We start from the raw sequence: 16,660 nt of genomic DNA, 5'->3' as shown, positions 1-16,660 counted from the left end.
CACGTCTCCGACCATCCCTTTCCTCTCCTAAAAAGTGGGGGTATCGAGAGGATGAACCTCGTAGGGCGACTGGAGAAGTCATGGGATGAAACATGGCACGCGCTTCTCTGGGGCCCGGCTCTGTAGAAAGGGCTGCTGGATGTGCTGGGCATCTTCCCGCTTTACACTTCTCTGTCCGGGGAAGACGCCTTCAGGCTCAACCCATCACAGGCCTGTGGTCCTTCAGGGTCTGTGGAAAGGAAATGGAAAGCTGGCAGCTTTCCTACCGGCAAACGACCTCTGAGATGCCATCTAGCTGGTCCTGACTGGGGTCCTTTATGTGCCGAGATCAAGGGGACACTGGGAGCAGACAGAGCAGCTCGAGGGCCACTCAGGATTTGCAAAGCCTTCTTGGGGGTGATTTCGTCCAATCCTGGATCTTAAGCACCTAGGAATGCAGGCCCTCTCTAGTCACCGAGAGCAGTGAGTGGGTAAAGTGGAGACAAGGTCTGGGTCTCAATTCTCGTCCGGGGGTCAGATAGGCACTCTCCACATCCTAAGCACGCATGTCTAGCGTTCATCAGATGGGGCATCTCTGTGATCTACTCTAGGGATGAATGGATCCACCTCTCCTGGGACCATGAGGATGCACTCTACCATCAAGGAAGAACAGGATAGGTCTTTGGGTGCCAAAGGAGGGCCCGCTGCCTCCACACAGCAGGGTGGGAGACGACAGGGGTTTTTGCTGGCGACGGAAGTTCAGAACCATGGATCTCCCGGAACTCTTGATTTCCACGGGAGAGCTTAGTGGGGGCGGCTTCCTCTGAAGAAGCCAGTGAGCCCAAGAGAGCTGTGGACGGGATGCCAAGCGCTGTGGGAAGCAGAGCCCACTGTGGGCTGAGTTGGTGCCTACAACAGCCATCCCTTGGATGGTCCGTTCTTGCTCCGTCTGCCCCTATCCATGTCCACCTCCGCTGGCCACCACAAACAAGTGGGGCCAAGGACAGAAAGTGTGGGGACCAGACCACTCACCCGTTGGCCTCCAACCCAAGCCCAGATACCGGTCTGCACGGACGATGCATGACTGAGGGGCCAAAGGACAGACCTATGGGAGGTCCCTCGACCCACCTGGTCAGCAGTCAGCAAGGACAGCTCCAGAGGGGTTGGAAGTGGGCTGGGGCCATTCTGTGGGGCCCACACCGAAAGAATGGTGCTGTGGGAGGAGCATGGGGAGGGAAAGGCCAGGTCTCTGACTCTGCTCCACATATGACTTCCCCCAGCACTCTGTGTCCCATCTTGGGAACCTGGCCTGAGCAGACACGGCAGGATATCGGGCAGTCCCTGCACGGTGCCCACGTGGAGGTCAAGAGGGCCTACGTGCACCTCACGTGGCATGACTGGGACCTGAACACCCATGCCCCCGTTCTGCTGAGGCAGCGGGAACTTCTGCAGCTCACAGAGGCTGAGGCGGAGGGTAAGGGGCATTGCAAGCTGGGAAGGCCATCTGGGATGGGGCTCATGGGCTGGGTATTCCTTGTAAAGGCCATGGGATCTGTCCCGTGGAGGGAAAGGCACATGGAATGTCAGTGACGTGGCCGAACCCTTCCCTTTCTCCCACCCCCGTGTCGGCCATGCGACCCGTTCTGGCAGCTGAGCCAGCCCAAGAGACACCCATGGAGCGAGAGGCAAGCCTGGCTCTGCACCAGCCATCACCTTCAGGGTCCGAGCCAGCCTCCCCTCCACCGGCTGCTCCAGAACTGGAACAGGGGCTCCTGTGTTATGAATGGTCGCCGGGTCCTGAGGCACAGACAGCTGGGCCTTCGGCTTGCCTGGGAGTTTTCGGTCCAGCTGTCCCACTTGCCACTGAGCCCACTCCAGCCGCAGAGGCGTCCTGCCAAGCCAAGAACCAGCTCAGGGAGAAGGAGCCTGACCTCCTGGACTTCCCTCCCAAGCTGGTGGCAGGGCAACTCACGTACATGGATGCGGTGAGCAGCTGGGCCCCCAGGGTAGGAGGGCAAGGCCGGCTTTGCTACTGCTCTCAGCTGCCCTATACCTGCTTTTCCCTGATGTGGACTCCTAGGATATCGGGCCATTTCTCAGCTGCAACCCTCACCAACCGTGGAAACCCATCAGGGTTTTGAGACCTGAGCTTTCACTGTCCAGCTGCGGACTGTGGAGACAGACACTGAGAAGGACTGAGGCAGAGGAACCACGTAGATGCAAGGAGTCAGAACCGAGAGACCAAACATGGGGAGGCTCTGGTCCTTCGGGGGGAGGAGGGCAGCTCCCTGGGGGCAGTCACGACCATGGGTCGCCCACCCATCTGCCAGGGAACCTGAGCACCCTCCACCTGGAGGAGGCATCTCATGGGCCCTGAAGGACAGGCTAGACACGGAAAGCCGTGCTTTCAGCCACCACGTGAGAACGGGCACCTGAAAGGAGACAGGGACTGCAGGGATGAGCATTTGGAGGAGAAGATGCCCCCTTGGGAGCACCACCTGGAGCGGTCCCCTGGACGTGGAAGGATCGGGGTGCACATGCCTTCCTCCCTTCCCGTGCCTCTCTTGGCTCCTGGGGCATCCTGCACTGGCTTCCCTCAGAGAAACAGAGTGGCCTGAAACCCAGGCTCTCTAAGCAGGCTCAGGCCACACGGGCAGCCTCCTGAGCTCCAGCTCTGACCTGGGACCCCTCGCCAGGACATGAGTCTTGCATGTGCGAACATGTGTGTGGCTCAACAAACCTCCCCCTGTCCCCTAGGAGCTGTTCAAGCAGGTGGTGCCCCATCAGTGCCTGGGCTCCGTCTGGTCCCGGAGGAACAGGCCTGGCAACGAGCACCTGGCACCCACAGTCCGGGCCACCATCGCCCAGTTCCATGCTGTGGCCAGCTGCGTCATCACCACGTGCCTCGGCAACCCAAGCATGACAGCCCGGGACAGGGCCGCGGTGGTGGGCCACTGGATCCGGGTGGCCAAGGTATGCTATGGGAGGCCCAGCTCCCTGAGGCTCTCCTGAGCCTCGGGAACTGCTCTTCTGTCTTTCTGCCTTCTCAGGGCTGAAGGCCCTGCTCCAAGACCTGTGGTCCCTAGGCTCTTCCTCCCGGGGCCATGCTGACCTTCACTCGCATGGCCCAACGTTGGGACCCTCGGTGCCTACGTGACTCCTTCTTGGCAGGGAGGGAAATATCCTCCCTCTCGCCAGCAGTGTTCCTCTTTAGGGCTGACCCGTGCCCTTCTGCAGCTCCCTGGACATCAGCTTCATCCCGCGGGGCGGGGGAGCCATAAACTGAGGGGGGCACTGAAGCTCTCGAGCATCTAGGGCTCCTGCTCTCCCACGGACAGCTCCTTCTCCTCCCACCCCAGGCCTGTCAGATGCTGGGGAACTACTCCTCCCTGCATGCCATCCTCGTGGCTCTGCAGAGTGTCTCCGTCCACCGCCTGAAGAGGACATGGGACAACGTTTCCAGGTGAGTAGGCTTCTCTCCAGGGAGGGTCCAGGATGGAGGCGGGGTCTCCCACAGGCCTGTCCTTTTCCCCCCCTCAGTCAGCTTGGACCTCCTGGGAGGCAGCAGACCCTGACCAAAGGACCTGGGCCTGGGGCTGCTTCTCTCAGCCTGCCTGGGGAACAGGCCACCATGCCTCCTGCTTGACAAATCCCATTTCCTCCATGCCCCACCCTGGGCTGAGCTGAATTCCCTATTTCCACGGGGTGACTGGGCAGCCACTGAACGCTCTGCCCATGGTTCCACCAAAACCCCACCCAAACCCAGCTGTTCCATTCAGCTGGGAAGGGACGCCCAGGAGGAAGCCCAGGAGAACTCCCTCCCACGTCCTCCAAAGACCTCAGTGCTCAGAGGAGCCCAGAGAAAACCCTCAGCCAGCCCGTTGGACATGTGGGGCTTCTCCAAGAAAAGGGCCTCGCACTCTACCCTGCCACCTTATGCCTGCCCTGAGCCTCCCTTCTTTCCCTCTCTTCAGGAAGAGCTGTCACACACTCTCGGAGCTCTGCAGAGAAGACAACCCCCAGGCCAGGAAACTACTCATCAAGGTAGCGCGGGAGGTGCAGGGCTACAAGGACAGGAGGGGTGTGAGGAGGCATGATCATGTGTGGATGAAGTAGGGAAGGGCCTGAGGCATTCCTCGGGGAGCGAGCGGAGGCCTTTGGCATGAATGTGCTCACAGCCTGGGCTGAAGACTCCCCCCTGGGGCTGGGACAAGCTGGTGCTGCCCATCCAGACTCCCTAGGCTAGATTTCAGGTCTCTCTGTGTCCATCGAGATGGTCCACATGGGGGCCCATAGGAACGCAGACAGCCCAGAGGACAGGCCTCTGCTCACAGATGGAGTGGGGATGGGTTGTGGGCCACAAAAATGATGATCCTAATAGGATCCTGAAGCCTCAGGAGACCCTAGGAGCTAGGTGGAGTTCTCCCTTCTGCCCATGAGAAAAGAGGCTCAGGGAGGTCAGGCTCCAAGCACCAGGTCCCACATGGACTGGACGGGGGAGCTGAGATTGTTCTCGAAGGGCTCGTGGCACGCTTCAGGAGAATGGAGCGTCGGGATCAGCAGACGTAGGTCGGATGTCTAGGGTCTGAAGTCAAAGACGGTGGGTGCAAGGGGACTGAGGCTATTCGGCTCTCAAGGATCATGTCCTTGGCCCTCCAGGAGCGGCCCTCCAATAAACTTGCCACCCTGGTGAGGCGGCTGCAGAGAGCGCGGAAGGGGCTGCCAAGGAAGGTGAGTGTGCCTGGGGGACAGGGCCTCCAAGGTCAGGGGAGAGGGGATCTGGAGGGGAGAGGACGCTGGATGCCTCCAAATCAGGACAGGTGGGACAGGAGACTCCAGCTCCACCTCCTGTTGCCACAGTCCCTCCCTGTCTCCTTTCCAGGTGACCAGGAGGAAGTAGTCTAGCAGGCTGGGTAGAGAATGGATTTGTGGCTGGGGAGGGGCCCAGGGCTCCACACCCTGAGATTCTTGAATTTCAAAAAGCAGGCCCTGGAGGGGATTAGGAGGAGTCTGCTGTTCTGGGAGGGGGTGGGGAAAGGGACTCCAGGGGAAGCAACTAAGGGTCCTAGGCCCTTCCAGGTGGGAAAGTGGGCTGGGCCAGGACACTGAAGCCTTTTCAGGGGAGGGCCCCTGTGGGCACCACAGAGCAGGGACTCACCCCAAACCTACCCCTCATGACACAGGGTGTGGTCCCGTACCTCGGCACTTTCCTCACTGACCTGGGGATGTTGGATACTGCAATGGAGGACTACCTGGAGGTGGGTGAGCCTGAGGCTTGGGGAGGAGGGACCAGAGTCCTGAGGATTGGGAGCAGAGAGTCCCTGGACTGGGCCCTGAGCTCTGTGTCCTTAGGAATCCTCCCCTCCCGACAGCCTCACAGCTGCCCCTGGGAGCTGGGGTCTCTTGCCCATCTGCGTGCTGAGGGAAGGGCTTCTGCACCTAGACACGGGTGCCCACGACTGGTGAAGCCCCAGCGCATCCTGAAGGTGAAGCTGCGTGCGCTCTGTGTGAAGGGGCCGCAGCCTCTCCCTCAGAGCTTGTTCCCTCAGAGCTTGCCTGTCCGGGAGAGTGAAGTCAGGACCCTGCACCTCAGCCACACTTCAGCAGCCCAGCAGGCCCTGCCTGCCTGAGGCTTCGGCCGCTCCCTTCTATGCCCACAGAGTGCTGTGTGGCACCCTGGAGCCCTTTGACCAGCCCCACGTCTTCCTTTCTCTGCACCCCAGGGCTTGCCCTAGACCCCAGTCTCATTGTGTGTGTCTCAGCGGCCCCCTCCTGTGTCCTGGCCTAGGCGCAGCCTCTAAAGGGGTGGGTGTAAGGTGCTAGGACTGACCGGGGGGCTCCTTCTGAAGGACAATGCTTGTCTGCTTTCCAGGGCAATGAGATCAACCACTGCAAAAAGAATAAGGTGAGCAGACGCGGCACTTGCCCTACGGAAGGGGAGGCAGCCCCTATCAGAGACGCCCCTGACAGGAAGGAAGAACTTTCCTTGCTCCATCCCCTGCCCTCCCCTCCATCTCCCATTTCCTGGCACAGGTTGCTAGGAAAGAAGTGGAAGACCCATCTAGTTAGTCAGCAGGGATCCAGAAAGGCCTCAAGGAGAACTTCGCCGAGGAGGGGCTAATTCTACTTGCCTCTGAGAATAGTTTGGGACCAGATGAAGCTGCATGCAGGAGGGTGGCCATGTGTGCCAAGACCCAGGACCGGTCCCCTGTCCCGCTGCTCAGCCCTCACCTGGCCCTGTAGCTTCCCCACCCAGGCTCGGTGTGCATCCTGTGCCTCTCTCCCCGCCCAGGAATACCGAGTCCTCACGGACATCATGCTGCTCCAGGCGGCGGCAGAGAATTACTGCCTAGAGCCCCAGCATCCATTCATGGCCTGGTTCTGGTCTGTGGAGCGGCTCAGCGAGGATGAGAGGTGAGGCCCATTCAGGAGCTGGCTGAGGGTCGGGGTGGACTCTTTGTGCTGGCCTCGCCTGGGATCCTCCTCCTAGGGCCCCCTTCCTTGCTGGGAAGCCAGACACCAGCTGTGGGAAAACCCTGGGAGGGACTCCTGAATGCAGGCTGCTGCTCAACCCACACGTGTCTCTCTGTCCTTAGCTACATCCTGTCCTGCCGGCTGGAGCCCCGGTCCTAGTTACCCAGCAGAACACAAGCACCAGGACAACTGGCTTCATGACACCATCAGAGCTGAACCCGTGGCCACTGGCCGAACAAGGATTGCACCTCGGCCCCTGGGCTACTTGTGGTGCGTGAGCCCCATCTGCTGCACAACACCCCTTCCTCTCACCTATAGACTTAGATTTTGGGGGGGGGGGGTTGCAATATTTAATATAATTAAAAGGTTTTGATTTTACCAAAAAAAAAAAAACAAAAACAAAAACAAAAGTGATATGTTTGTGAGAACCCTAGGGATTAAAGTTTGTGTTACCAATAAAAAAAGAACAAGGGTTTTATTTTCTCCTCGTCCAGCCTACATGGGTGTTTGGTGCTTTTACAACATGTACAACATGTACAGACTCTCTTATTCATTCCTGAACTCGGAAATCTTACAGAGTCATCAGCTATTCAAAGTGGCAGGAAGGAGAAGAGCCAGCCCTCCTCACTACCTACTGGTGGCACCTCCAAATCCCGTTTCCCCAGAGGACAGGTTCATTTCAGTGTCAGGCATCTGGGCAAACAGCAGAGACAGCCCTCAGGACCCCCGAGATGGAGAGGTTGCAGGTCCTTCCCCAGGAAGGCAACAGACTCTGAACAGGAGAGTCCTTGAGAGTTCTTTCCCCTCCCCAGAACTAGGTGCTGCCCAGGAGAGGGGCTGCTTCTCTCCATTCTAAAGCAAGGAGGAGGATGTCTTGCTTCCTTTGGGATATGGTGTTTGTGTTGGTGCTTGTGTTGGTGTTGGTTTGGACCCAGTATTTGGGACTGACAGTTGTCGAGTTCAGTCTCTGGAATTGCATCAGCACTCAGTAGAGAACAACAACAACAACAAAATAAACAAACATGTAAAGAGATCCAATCCTGCCTGTGGAAGCTACAAAACCCGAGGAAGATATTCTGTAAATGGAAGAAGGGCAGGCAGGACATTCCGTCCTCAGCTTCCCTGTAGGCTCTCCAGGTTCACCCTTTCCCGAGAACGGAATCCTCCCAGCATCCTCATCCATGATGTCTGGATTCCTTTTCCCTGCTTCTTTTGGGTGTGGCTGGGGAATAAAACAAAAAGAAACTGGGGGGTGTCCTTTTAAGGCCATAGCTGAGCCTGGCTCTATTCACATCTATGCTGACCTAGGAGCTAGGATGTGCGGCCATCCTGCATTTCCGGATGCAGGTCTTGGAAAGGCAGTGGCGCCCTTCAGGCCCCACCCTCCTGGTCAGGTCCATGGTAGCCACTGCTCCCTGGCTGGGGTCTGATGGAGCAGAGATTGGTTCTCCCTTGCCAGGATGAAGGTTCATACCCTTGACCAGACGATCCCCACACTCTCCTTGCTGGCCTAGGGCACTGTCAGGTCCAGGTGGTTTTGAAGTCCCTGGTCTCCAACATCCACCAGGTGACACACCCAGGTTCCACTCACTTGTCTGGAATGGGGAACTCACCTGACCCGGTAGACCCAGACACAGATGGAATGTGAGCAGGGGAGAAGCATCTATCATGCAAATGGACGCGAAATGAAGCAAGGGTAGGAAGGCTTCTCTCCAGACACAACAGACTCTTCCAAAAGGGGGGGGAGGTAGGAAGACACAAAGAAGGACACGACTTCATCATAATGGAGACCGTGGAATAAGAGAGAACATCTGGAAATATTTAGGCACCCAACACAGGAGCACCCAAAGGCATCCAACACCTCACAACAGGCCTAAAGGAACCTTTGACAGCAATACCATACAGTGGGGGACTCTAACACCCCACATCTATTAATGGAGACATGATCCACACTGACAATCAACAAGGAATCAATGGCTTTGAGGGATGCAGTCGTTTGAACACATCGATGCAGAACCTTCCACCCTGAAACAGCAGAATCCGCAGTGCTTTCAAGTGCACCTGGAACATGCTCCAGAACAGACCACACGTTAGGGCACAACCCAAGTCTCAACAAACTCCAAAAGATGGATGTCATCCCACGCATCTTCTCTGAGCACGATGCTATGGAACTCCAAATGAACCCCAAGAGCACACCCGGAGAGACCATGAATCCATGGAGGTTAGATTACAGGCTACCCGACAAGGACTGGGTCAACCCAGAATCCAAAGAGGAAATCCACAATTACATGGAAGCAAAAGGACAAGCCAAGGGTCCCCAAACATGCGGATACAGCGCAAGGGAATCTCAGAAGACAGGATCCAGCACCACAAGGAAAATCCCCAATACCATAAGCTGACACAAAAGGACCTAGCTAAAGCACCACACAGAGGTCCTGAGCAGTCAGTCGCTCAGCCTGGGCGAGTTGGAGCTCCTGCTGTTGGGTGCATGCTTAGCTTCCAGCTCCCCTCTAAGTCCCAGCCTGGGGGGGGGGGTGTTCTTCCCTTTCTTCCAGAACCATCCCCACCAGGGCCACTGGGGAATCAACCCTTCAGGGGACTCTCGGCAGAGAGATATGGCCAAAAAGGCCCAGGAAACAACCACCCCTTCCCCGCCGGTGGATCAAGGTGGCCAATTAGCTTTCCCTCTGTAGAACATTCCACAGTGCTTGTGGGGGGACGATCCTCTCAGGCTCTGACGCCCAGGGTTTCTCGGCAAAGGGCAGAGTCCGACTGAGTAACCCTGGGAGGGACCTGACACGCGCGCACTTCCAGCATGCTCGCAGCTAATGCCAGGGCCACCTGTGCCCGGAGCACACGGAGAAACAACCTGTGCCCGGAGCAACGGAGAAACAACTTGCCGGCGGGCCAGCGGACAAAATGTCCTCTCTTTCACCGCCGAGAAGAGATTGATCAGCAACAGTCTGGCAGCCACAGAGTGGTGCTTGATTGTCAGGAAGATCAACAGCCAGGCAGGGCTTTGTCCACCCCCACAGGCCTCTCGTCCTCTTCTGCTCCAGAGTATAGGGAGGCAGGATGGGAGGAAAGACAGTTTGTTCAGCTTTGGAAGCTATACGCTGAGCTTGAGTTCCTTTCTACCTAGTAGCCTGGGCACTCCTAGGCTGCTTCCTCTGTGGCCGCTATGGAAGGCCATTCTCAACAACAGTGCTTGCTTCCCATGTTCCGGGATACTGGGCAGAAAGCGATGGAACACAAGCGAGTCACAGGGAAGTGACCACGTTTGGCCATGGAAGCTTGAAGGTGTGAAAGACCATCTCTTGCCCTAGGTTCCCTTGGTCAGAAACCTTTCAGCAACCACTCAGAGGACAGACAGGCAGGTCCATAGCAGGGATGGGGATCCCTGAGAGCCACTGTGGACCGAACCTGGTGGGCTCTTCACCACAATTCGCACAGACCAAGATACTGAGGTAAGACTTAGCATCCGTGGGTGTTTTGTGAACATAGGTTTGGATTCAGGTGTGACTTTTCAGACAAAGAAAAGAAGAAGAAAGGGAATAAGGCAAGAGAGGCTCAATCAAAAAAAAAGAGGCTCAAATCTAGAGAACATCCTGGAGGGAACCGGGTTGGGGGGATGGGTGGAAGAGGGGGTGGGGATTAAGAGGACACTTGCTGTGCTGAGCACTGAGTCATATACAGAACTCCAGAATCCCTACTGTTCACCTGAAACGACGATAACACTGTACGTCAATTAGACTGCATTTTCAACAATTTCTTTGAAAGGTGGGCATTAGGAGATCAAAGATGAGATTTTGCTCTGAGAGTTTCACACTCAGGTCTCCTCAGGCTGAACGTAAATGTACATTAAAGATCAATGAGAAAGTCCAAAGACAGAAAGTGAAGTCTCTTGATATGGAAAGGCAAGTGCCGACCTCTGGGTTCGCAGGAAAGATACCTTCCTACGCTGTTGGCTGTTGTCAAAGCATTTCACTCACGTCCCCTTGGAGCTACGCTCCTCTGGTGTTTCCGTTCTCCTTGGTTGTGTGTCTTCGTGAAGTAGTTGGAGGAATTATTCCTATCCCGTGTTTCGTGGACTAAACCCCAGTTGGCTCTTTCTAGCCCCTGGAAGATGGGAGCTGGAGGGCCTTCTGGAAAACACTGCCCAACTGGATCTCTCATCATTTTCCAGAGAAGGAAAGGGAGGCCCCACAAGGGCACCAAGGGCACAGTAACACAGAGGAGGTTCTCCTGACACCCGCTTCAGGATCCCAACTCACTGAGCAAGAGCGAAGAACCCCCACCCCCCCCCACCCCGTTCCCTCCAGACACAATGGACGCAACACTGGAATGGGTCATTTCTCAGGAAAGGTGAAATGCGGTCAAACACGGAAAGATGCAAAATAACATCACTGAAAGAAAGCCCACTGTGATCCCCTGCCCTGCGTCTTAAGTCCCACCCATGCGTGAAGCCATCTGAGAATCACAGGGGAAGGGAGGGAAAACTGAATGGGAAGCCACCAGAGGGGGAGAAAACGGATGAGAGGCTCTTACCTAAGAAACAAGCAGAGGGTGGCAGGAGGGGAGGTGGGTGCGGGTATGGGGCCATTTGGGCAGGAGCATAAAGGAGGGCATGCGATGGGATGAGCACTGGGGGTGATACGCAACTCATGAATAATCGGGCACTACCTCAGAAGCTAATGAGGTACTGTAGGGTGGCTAACCGACTCTCAACCACCACCACCACAACAAAAACAACACAATGCAATCCAAGGTTCTGTGTTTTCTTGATGTGCAATGTGGAAAATACTGGATGATTTCTTTTCTTCCCTCAGGCAAGGAAAAGAGAGAGCCTACTACTCCTGAGGAGGCAACACTCTACCTGTTTCAGCCCTAAAGAGGTTTTCAAACATGCTTTTGCCAGTTGCAGTCCTCATGCCCTTCTAGTCAATTCGGAGCACTCTGGACAGGGGGTCAAACACTTTTGTTCTTCAAGGTGACTCACCCCAAGCAGGGAATATCCCTACTTGCCACAGGAGTTACCACAGGTGTGCCCCCTCCATCCTTGACAAGGGCCTCCCTACAACTTTTCCAGAGAGGTGGCATGAACACTAGTGGCTGGAAGCTGGATCCTGGATGACGTCCATCCCTTTGTTCACTTGTGGGATGACTAGGGGCAGGGTCTCCATCTCAGTCGTGGAGCTGCCAGAGCTCTCCAGCTCACCTTCAGACACGGCCCTCCCCTCTCTCCCATGGAAGAACCTGCAGAACTACGTGACCATGAACTGGGAACACACAACAAGGGTACAAAGGTCTTACCTGAATTCAGCTCAGCATGGCAATGACAGGCTGGTCCCTCTTGGAGGTTGCTCTCATTCGAGCCTTCTTGGCGACGGACTCCAGACAGTGGCTCACCACGAGACAGGGAGGAGAAGTTCCTCGGAGACAAGTGTCACCACACCACTGTCCTCACCCTCGGTCGTGGAAGAAGTCTGTGTCCCTCGTCGGGTTAAGAGACTCTTCCAACAGGACTGGAGCAGAGTGCAACAAAAGGCTCCCTTGAAGAAGGGCTGAGCATGGGGACACGTCCAGCCATATGTCTCACCGCTCCCATCACCACACAGGTGGTGCCCAATGTGGGCAGGGTACCATTTCCAGTGCACGGCTCCTGCTCGCCCACCGTACCTATTCCTATCATCACGCCATCGCGTCTGGTCAGGACCCCAGCATCAGGCCTGTGCTTCTCCAGTTCATGCTGCTGCCTGCCTCCACCCGTGAATGATCCTGTTTCACCTCTGAATTTGGAGCTCCACAGCATTCATCTTCATCTGCTTCACAAAACACGATTGGGCAAGGATTTCATGGAGACGACCTGCAAGGCACAGGATGGAAAAGAAAAACAAACTCACACACTGGACATTCAGAATACTTCAAGCCTTTGTGACTTGAACGACACGATCAACCAAGGGAAAGCACAGTCCAGAAGTCGGGAGAGCATGTTTGCAAACCATGTATCTGACAGGTTCTCAATATCCACTATACGGAGAGATCCCAGAAACTCAACAACAACAGAGAAACAAATCCAATGTGACGTGTGAATGTACAAATGGGGAAGAGACCTAACCTCAAAGCTATACGCATGGAAGGAAACTGGAAAGGATAGTTCCCATCACTCCTTTTTTGGGAAATCCTAATTAGAACAAGCAATTAGATACCATTACACATCCATGAGGTTGACTCCACACAGAAAAAGAAAAACAAAACAGAAGAAAACGAAACGAAAACAAAGTCTCAGGAGAAAGGGAAAGATCAAGTGTTGGCAAAGACAGAGAGAAGTAGGAACCTTGCTGATTGTGCGTGGTAGGAACGCTTAAGGGCATGGTTGTGAAATCAGTATGGCAGTTCTTCATAGAAATCAACTTTAGTGGGACGCCTGGGTGTCTCAGTCTGTTGAGTGTCTGCCTTCGCCTCCAGTCCTGGTCCCAGGATCCTGGGATGGAGTCCCGCATCCAGCTCCTTGCTCAGCCGGGAGCCTGCTTCTCCCCTGCCTGCTCTGCCTGCCACTTCTCCTGCTTCTGCATGCCGCTTTCTCACACTGACAAATGAATCAATAAAATGGTTTTTTAAAAAATCGACTTCAGAATTGCCATGTGTTTTAGCACTTGCCCTTCTGCACTAGATACCCAAACCGATGAACAGTATGGTCTTGAAGACTTATCTGAGCACACCTTTTCATGGCAGCATTGTTCCTAAAAGCTAGCCCAGGAACGCAATCCAAGCATCTGTCCAGGGAGGGACAGATGTTGTATAAACAGATGTTGGGATAGTATTCATTCTGTAAAGAGGACGGAAACATTGACGTGCGCCATCCCAGGGGCGAACGAACCTTGAGGATAGTATCCTCCAGTGAGAGAAGTATGCATGAAGATACCAACTTCGACTCCACTCTTAGGACCTATCTACAGTAGATTCCAAAGGAAGGAAAGGAGAATGGTGTTTGCCAAGGGCTGGAAGGAGGCGCTCATGGCAAGGGTCTGGCTCCTGCTAAAGCGCTTTATGTTGACAAGATGCAATGAGATGGGAAGGTGGGTTCCAGGGAGGTTGGACAAAGACATTCATGCTTTTAAGACATTTTGCATGTACTCCGTGAGCTTCATGGACTTCATGACCTAACAGTAAATGACACTGAAAAGCTGCACAGATGGAGAAATGAACACAGGACCGGTTCATCTGGCCCTTTACACCCTTTCCAGGTAGGTCCTATCTCAGCCATTCGACTTCAGCCATTTTCCTTGAGACAACATGGAACAAACAGAGTGTTGTCCTTCTGTGCCTACTTGCAGGTTTAAAAACAGAATTTCCCCGCCCGGGGCCACTTTATGCGAGAAGAAGTTATTTTTCCGAGTTAATTTCTTGAGACTTTTCATTCCTTGATCATGTTTTGAAACAGAACCCAAATTGAACATTCTATTTCATCTGCTTGATTTTTCCTTCATTGATTTTTCCACTCAGAATCCATTGTTGAGGCAAGGGGTTTGGATGTTCCTATGCCTATCAAAATCTACCGACTGTAGCTTCTGCTGTTTCCAGTTTTGCTTACATGTCATTCCTTCACCAAGTCAACTTTCCTGAGGCTCATTATGGATAGCAAAATATTTTGGCCCTAGTTGTATTGAAAAGATTGGCACTGAGCACTGTGCACATTTCAGCTACACAACAGAATGATTTCACTTTCCTAGGCCCTAAAAGTCTGGATGACCAGACTTAGTTGAGTTCACCGCCTTCCTCTCTTAGAGATAGAAAGAGAAAGGCAGGAACAAAGAAAGGAAAGGTTCTTCTTTGTGTGATGAGATCTCTCCAAATGGGCTCTTTTAACACTTCTAACATGCCATAGTATTAACTGTAGTCATACGGTTGTACACGACATCCTTCTTTATCTTTCTCTTACAACTGGAAGTTTGTAGCTCTCCATGATTCACTCCATCCCGGCCCCACCCTCTGCCCTCTGCTTCTGGTGCCTTCCATCTGAAGGTTTTTGCTGAGTTCACTTTTCTCCTTTTCTCTTCTTGGTTTCAGATTCCACATAGAAGGGGAAAATATATCTTTCTTGTAGTATCTTTCTATATCTCTATCCCTGCATACACTTAGTATTGGCCTTCCTCTCTCTCGCTTATTTCATGTGGCTTAAAAGTCCAGGTGTCATCACATTTGCCATGATTTCCTTTCCTTATGAATGAATAATATCCTAATATAGATTTAAACTCATATTTACCCAGTCATCATTAATGGGCATGGTTGTCTACAGTGTCTTTTCTGTTGTAATCAATGCCTGATTTAGAAGAAGAAGAAGGAGGACGACGATGAGGAGGAGGAGAAATAATTGTCTTTGAACATCAAGGTGGGTGCACAGATTTCTTGAGCATATCCCTTGATTTTTTTTTCATTATTGTGTTATGGTAGTCACCATTAAATGTCATCATTCATTTTTGATGCAGTGTTCCAAGATTGTTTATGTACAACAACAAGTACTCCATGCAATATGTGCCCTCCTTAATAACCCCCACCAGGCTCACACATCCCCCCCTCCAAAACCCTCAGCTTGTTTCTTAGAGTCCACGTTCTCTCTTGGTTCATCTCTCACTCAGATTTCTCCCAATTCACTGTTCCTTTCCTCTTCCAATGTCCTCCATTTTAATCCTTAGGTTCCACAAGTGAAACCATATGCTGTTTTCTTACTCTGCTTGACTTCTTTCACTCAGCACCATTTCCTCCAGTCCCATCCATGTTGATGCAAAAGTTGGGTATTCATCTTTCCTGATGGCTGAGTAATATTCCATTGTATATATGGACCAAAGCTTCTTTATCCATCCTCTGTTGAAGGGCATCTTGGCTCTTTCCACAGTTTGGCTATTGTGGACATTGCTACTATGAACCTCGGGGTACATATGACCTTCTTTTCACAACATCTGTATTCCTGGGTTTTCTGTATGCCAAAGCCACTTGTTCATGGACCACATGGAGAAACAAGGTGTCAGCAGTCCAATCCAAAAATGTTCACCGCTTTCAGCACAAAATAGTGATTTATCAGCACCAGTTTGACAGCAACAAAGAGCCATTTGGAACGCCAAGGAAATGAACAGCCAGGACAGGGCTTTGTCCACACCTGCAAGGGTCTCCTCATGTTCTCTTCCTCAGGTGTCAATAGTTTATGGGTTTCATTAGGCCGGTGGCTTCCCTTTCTTGTGCCCTCGTGGATCTCTGTGGTGTGTGCAGAGCACAAACTCCTTTTAAGAGGGATGGCTGAAGCTGAACATGGGTAAGGTGAGAGCCTGAGTTCCTGAGTCAGCCCTGACACGTGGGCAGAGGCAGGCGCTGGTGGCCACCCTGTGTGTGGTGCACAGGGTTACTTGGAAATCCACATGAATGGGCTGGAGGAGCTTGTGAGAGTGGCATGAGGCACTGCTGCACACTACACTGATTTCCCAAAGGATTTTACAAGTGCTCACACAAGTTTTAACCTTAACCCTCTGGGTCCTTTATGAACAGTGAGATTATAGTCAGGCATCAGAACAGCCTAAGGGTGTAGCAGAAAGACAGGGCCTCATACCTGGCTCATGAGGTCTCTGGAGGGGTGAGGCTGGCTGGGTATAGATTTGGGACAAAGGAAACAAGGAACAAATGGGCTCAGGAGGAAAAAGAGCTGTAACCTGGCAATACAGTGGAAGGAAGAATACCATTGCACTGAAAACTGAGACTGGTTTCTGAGAGTGTCCTTAAAAACTCTGAACTAGAGAAAATGGTCTCAATCCAGCCCTCAGAGGGAAAACACACACCAAAAAAAAAAAAAAGAAAGAAAGAAAGAAAAAAAAAGACATTTATGAAGGGCTCAGGAAGCCAGATGTTCCAGTGAACTGAGCATCAATCCACAGTTGGAATCTGGGAGGGAAAAACCACTGGGTTGGCCATGACCTGAGAAGCGACCTTAGACCAGTCACATTGCCTTTCATTTTCCTCATCTGCTGGGTAAAGAGGATGACTTTCAGTTCCAAAGTTAGCAGGCCTACAGCAAAATGCACTTCAAAATGTATACCTCATTCCGTTTTGTTTACAAAAGATAATTTGGGGGCATCTGGGTGGCCCAGTCAGTTAAGCCTCTGCCTTCAGATCAGTTCATGATACTAGAATCCTGGGATCAAGTCCCATGTCAGGCTCC

The sequence above is a fragment of the Meles meles genome, chromosome 15 (assembly GCF_922984935.1).
Source record: "Meles meles chromosome 15, mMelMel3.1 paternal haplotype, whole genome shotgun sequence".
Classification (NCBI taxonomy): Eukaryota; Metazoa; Chordata; class Mammalia; order Carnivora; family Mustelidae; genus Meles; species Meles meles.
This window is presented reverse-complemented; position numbering follows the sequence as displayed.